Source organism: Pinus tabuliformis, chromosome 1_1, assembly GCF_031772625.1.
Source record: "Pinus tabuliformis cultivar Carrire ecotype Pingquan chromosome 1_1, CPIR1, whole genome shotgun sequence".
Lineage (NCBI taxonomy): Eukaryota > Viridiplantae > Streptophyta > Pinopsida > Pinales > Pinaceae > Pinus > Pinus tabuliformis.
Genome location: NC_142297.1, coordinates 717,914,353 through 717,920,472, shown reverse-complemented (window position 1 = coordinate 717,920,472; position 6,120 = coordinate 717,914,353).

Sequence of the window (6,120 nt, the reverse complement as noted above, 5' to 3'; positions counted from 1 at the left end):
ATTTGATCTTTTCGACTCATTAAATTTAAAAGATCACACGAGCACTTGTCCTTTCGTGCTCGTTTCTAATCGAAAGTGAGAGAGTCATATTTTCTTCTTTCTTGACTCTTAAAACATGAAAGAGCATCAGTGCATTTATGCATCTTAAAACAATGTTGCCCATGATCTTATAACGTCCCGTTAGTCTTTTCTAAGACCAAATCGTGAGTATTCCTTAAAGAACATTTTAAAGCCATGAAATTTATCTCTCTTTTCTTGACTGACTGATGCAAGGTCATCGTGGTTGAACCATTTGGTTCACCCAGTTCCTCTCCCTCTCCTCCATCTGAAAGATTGTCTGAGGAGCCTTTTCCTGATTTGCCAATCACTAGAGGACCAAGGTGTTGAACTAGAAATTGTTCTGAGCATTCAACTTTTGTCATCTCATCCTCCACCTAGTTTAGATATTGGGTCATTGTCTGATATTGGTTTTGAATCTCCAGACAATCCCGTACGGATTCCTGAGAGTTCGTTGAGTACTGAAGTTAGCTTGGACTCGTTGTATATCTTCTAAATCCTCTGTTCGACCCTGTTGATATCTCTCCATAGTGTCCGTACAGTCTGTTCGATAATTCGGGTGTTCCTTTGGAAGCATCCCCTTATACATCTTCAATCATTTGTCGTCGCTTATTTCCACCCATGGAACCAAAAAACAACGCTCCAGTCACCTCTCTAGATGAATCGAAAGTTTCTACTCCACACACTGTCCATGAGGGGGAACTCAAATTTCCTCCAGAAGGTTTCCATTTTACGGGAAGATTTTTAGTCAGTATGTCTTTACCGCCTAACTATGTGTCTTTGGCACAGTTGGTTTCAGGAAATCCTAGTGCCTCATCACTTTATCACAATTCTGTTTGGGCGTTTTGCGTCATGCTAGCTACAAGTCTATTAATTCAGAACCCGATCTCCCAACAACCAATCGTTCCTGTGGTTACTTCAGTCCTGGTGAAACCCACCATTCCGAACACTCTTGTCTCGATCGTCCCAATTACCCATTCAGTTCAAATGACGGCTTCGAGTGTGTATCTATTAGTCCTTTGGTCCCTTCAGTAAGTGCACAAGTTGTGTCCCCACCTGGGGGGCAGAATCCGAATGTGTCTATGATGTTATACACAACCAATGTGAAAAACTCACAAGTTCACATGGTTGGGGTGAGCCAACCTTCTTCTGATGTCATTCAAAACCTTGCTGGTCCTAGCAGATTAAGCAATGTCCAATACCAACAGGTCCAAAATCCTGTTGGTCCGTCTGGGTCAAGCAATTTTGAGTATCAGCAGCCTTATGAGGCTCAGGTTCAATACCAAACTTCTTATGTTCCATATGGTTCCCAGGGAATGTTACATATGCCTTACGTCCTTCAGTCTGGACAGTATGTTCAGTCTGGTCCATCTACTGTTCTTAGTGGCTACGGCCAGATACAATTCAGAAATTTTCCAGGAACTATTCAAGTACCCTTGTAGCAGCAAGGGAAGCCTCTGCAGCACTAAGGGAAACCTTTTGTGGCAACAGGGGAAATCTGTGCAACAAGAAGGGCAGATGATACCATAGCAAGGACAACTGTAACAACCGTAGGGGAAACCCTCACAACAGTTGCAGCAAACCATGCAGTCGCAGTTGCAATATGATCAGTTGACCTCCCAGCCTATACCTTCGCAAAGCCAAATTCTGCAGCCGCAGGGGTAGCTTGTATAGATGCAAGGTCAATCCTTGTAGCAACAAGTTCAACCTCAACATCAACAACCCTTATATACATATCAATAGGGCCAAAACTTGCAAGGACAAGGTCAAGGTCAAGTCTTGCAACAGTAGGCCCAAAATCCTAATGTTCAAGGGAAACATGTTCAACAACGTTTTTTCCATGGGCAGCAGGTACAAAATCCCTATGTCCAAGGATAGCAAGTACAAAATCCTTACGTCTAAGGATAACAGGTCAAAAATCCTCTTGTTTAGGGACACCAAGTGCATAACTCGTATGTCCAAGGACAACAGGTACAATATCCATTTGTCCAAGGTCAATAGGCTCAAAAACCTTTTACCTCGTATGTTGCCTATCAACAACCTATGGCTGGATAGTTCCAAGGTGTTTAAGGTCAAAATCCTCTCTACGGGCCAGGTAACCTACAGTGGGGGAAAATTCAAGTGCCATATAGTCAAAACCCTCCACTATGGGGACAAAATCCTTACCAACAGGGATGGGCTCCTCCTATTGGACCATGTGGAGTTTTCTTTTCCATGTCTTTTTCAAACTCTCTAACCATGAAAAAGATACCGAGTTACACCTTTTTCGGACTCATTAAAATATTAAAATGACATTGGATTCATCAACATGATGAACATGAGCTTCTCCTTCCCAGGGCTCGTTAAACCTACTAGGTCAGATTCATCCGAAGGATGGACTTACAGTGAAAGCATATGCTATCCCCTTCAAGCTTGTGATTAAAAAATAACTGTGGTACTTGCCAGAAATGGTGGGGGAAAATTTGGAAATCTTATCGATTGTGTCAGCAGATCACTCTTGAACATAACACTTTATGCTTCGTGTCGGGTTGGGACATCCTCCTTTCATCACTGACCTTCTTGGGTTGGGCCATTCAATTTTTCCTTCCATTTGATCTCTACCACATCACCATGACCACCGATCCAATGGATCCAACAACTTCCAAACTCTAAGTCGTGTCACTGATATGTTCAAGAGTTGTCCTTCTGTAGTTACGCTTACCTCTGATTCTCTATATCATCCCAAAATCATTTTGCATCCCTTTGTCTCGCATCGCTGATATGGGATACATCATGGCCCTCCTTTGGCACGGTCACTTCCTGTCGACTTTAGCTCATTATCTAGGAAGTTGGCTGAGAGACTCCCTTCCAGTACCTTAGAGATTGCATGCCTTAATGGCAAGTTCTTCACACTCGACAACAAGTTCACACCATTGGCTTTCGATCGGGTGATTTCACGAGTGTTTGAATTTAGTTCCTTTATTCACATTCCGTGAGTTGTTCTGATAGTACCTTGAGAACCATCGTCATTATTGGTGGTTTCTCTCGCGCTTGTTAACAATTTACATCATTGGTTGGTATCAAGCGATTTTCTAGCATGTTTGACGTCAACACATCTATTAACATGTTAGAATTTGTACTTTGATCGGGTCATGTTGGAGCGCAAGACCCTGGGCTCATATTTCAAAAGTCCTGGTTGTGAGGTGATGTTACATGATTATGCTAATATGCATGTCTCTCATAGATGGATGGCTACAACCATACCATGAGCTATCATATGTGATCCTTCTCTTTTGGATGGATGTGTCCATGCCTAGATCCATTTACATGATCATCTCCTGGATGGTTGCATCCATACCACGATTCATGTATCATTTGACAGAGATTTCAGTTATGTATATGTATATGTACTTGCTTGCAGGTTATCTCCAAAGGCAGACTCTGGTTCCTCGCACTGATTTGTAAAGCATTTCATCCCTCACTTTAGTTCGGCCTTCATGATTTGGGGGCATCTGTTACACAACATTTTGTCACTGTCCCTGTACTCCCTATTCCTTGATCATGGAGGACCTCTACAGTGAACCTCGTATGGTTTCCGATCATGAAGAAAACCCCATTGTGTCCCTCTTCATGAGCAGAACTATTCCCCTTTACATCATTTCCCAAGAAAATTTTGTTTTGCCATATTTACAAGACCAATGCTAATGAGAAGTGTCCTCTTCATGCTGATATGTAGGGATTAATACTATCCCTCATGCCGACCAGAGTGACTGAGCTGTTTTCCAGTCGCGTCGACCCAATTTTGGAAAGTTTTTTAAAAATAGAGCCGAAGTTTCCAACTCTAGAAGCTTTGTAATGGAAGTCTGGTAGATGGTTAAGCCGGATTGAGCTGAGGATGTTAGTTTAGGATATTTTCCCCTATTAGGATGGAATTACCTCAAAATATAATACCTTCTCCCATGAGAAGAGGATCCATCTCTCCTATATAAACCTCCATCTTTCCCAAGCACAAGCTACTGTTAGTGTGTATGTGTGATATTTCTGATTATACTCTGGTTGAAGCTTAAGTAAGAAAGTTATACATAGCTTGTAGCCTTTTGAGTTGTGTGAGGGTGAAGTGTGGATTTGGTTTAGAGTGAAGCCTAAAGAGAAGAGCCTTGAGACTACTATTTTTGAAGCCAACATGGAATGCTGACGGATGTGAGTGGGAACCCTGATTTGTCAAGGGAGAACATCAACATCAAGACAATGGTTGTAACCTCTCTTTGATTTAATATATATGCAACTATCTATTGATTTCCTACATAATGTGTCATATTACATGCTTATGTCTTAATGCTTCTTGACTTGTTAAGTAGGTTGAATTAAAATTTGTCTATGATTACGTTTGTTGTTGGTTGTTGCTTGTTTGTTTCAGGTGCTCAGAGAAGGAAACAAGAGATAGCTGGAGCGAGGGAGCAAGAGCTTCATCAAATGGGATAAGCAGACTAAGAGGTAGGCCCTCTTAATTGGTTCTAACCTAGGGAAATCTTCCATAGAATGTCTTATCTGTGGCTAAACCCGCTATCGGGCTAGAGGGAATTGTTTGTGTCCGCACTCATAATTTTACTTCACCATACAACTGCATGTACATAACTAGAATATTTTGGTCATAATTGCATGATGGAAGGCTTATGGATGTAGTTGGAGCCTTCCAATTACATGTACAGTGTGCCAGAGGTGCGGTTGGGAGGTATAGCTTGCGAAAATGAGGTCTGGCTCAGGGATTTATGATCAGGGGTGGTTGTCAGACACCTTAGTGATTTGAGGTCCCTAAGGGATGGTAGTATGTTTCTAGTTAGTTGGCCCCGCTTCCATAACTAGAACTTGGAGGTTGAGTAATATCATGGTGACACTCAACTCAGGTCTAGCCTGAAGATCTTGTAAAAGTGGGTAAATGTTGGGTGGGGTGTTATAGAGTGGTATAAAAGCTTTCAGGTTCAAACACCTAGATGGGAAGGTCTCTATCATAGAGGAAATTAAGAGAAATGTTGTAGCATTGGACCTTAGGGTAAATTCATATGGTTATGCATGGATGCCAGTTGTGTATGTGTTTACTATGCATGCATTTTTATGGCTATGGTCATGATATCCATGAATGAGTTGGTATTCTTATGATATTATATCGTGCTAATATTGATTTATTTATGAAGATGTGATAGTCTCCCTTGAGATACACTAAGGTATGATTTTGATTATGTCTTCTATTTGCTTTATATAACATGGTATGTTTACAAGAAATAGAAGACCAAAGATGAAGAGTAGAATGGTGGATTACAATTTAGATGACTCCTCTTACACGCTTGATGTGAATTCAGTGGAATGGGAAAGTTCAATTGAGCAACAAGAAGAAGATTATCCTCCTAATCTAGAAGATACACTAAGGAGTCTGAGGGTAGAGATTAGAAGTTGCAAGGAAAATAATAACAGGTTGATTTAGGCACAGGAAAGGCTTCCTAGAACTCAAGAAAAGTAAGTGAAGGTTGATGCAGTCATCATCCAGAGTCTTTCATATTTGTAGAAGCAGGGACAACTAGGGATCATTCATGGAAAAGAAGAAAATACTAATGGGTTATATGGTATTAGGTCTCTGCAACCCCCCACCCACATTTACCCACTTTTACAAGCTCACTAAGGTAAATATGAGATGAATGTCACTATGATATGACCCTACCTCCAAATTCCAGTTATGGAAATGGGACCGACACATCAACAACTTACATACATCCCTTAGGGACCAAAGACCACTTAGGAGCTTGTAAACCATCCCATATGGTTAATTCCTGAGCTGGAACTCATTTTCACTAGGTTTTCCCCTGAAGCACACCCATAAGTCTGCATGCATTTGGTTGGGAGTCTGTAACCGCACTCATAGGCCTGCTTCCATGTGGTTATGACCCAAAAACTCAAATTATGTGCCAACATATCTGAGATCTGAGCCACTTTTCCAATGTAGTCTCCAGACCACTCCCTAGAACTTCCTATAACTTTCCAGAATGCATTCAAAGGTGATGAAAACGTTATTCAATAAAAACTTAAGAAACA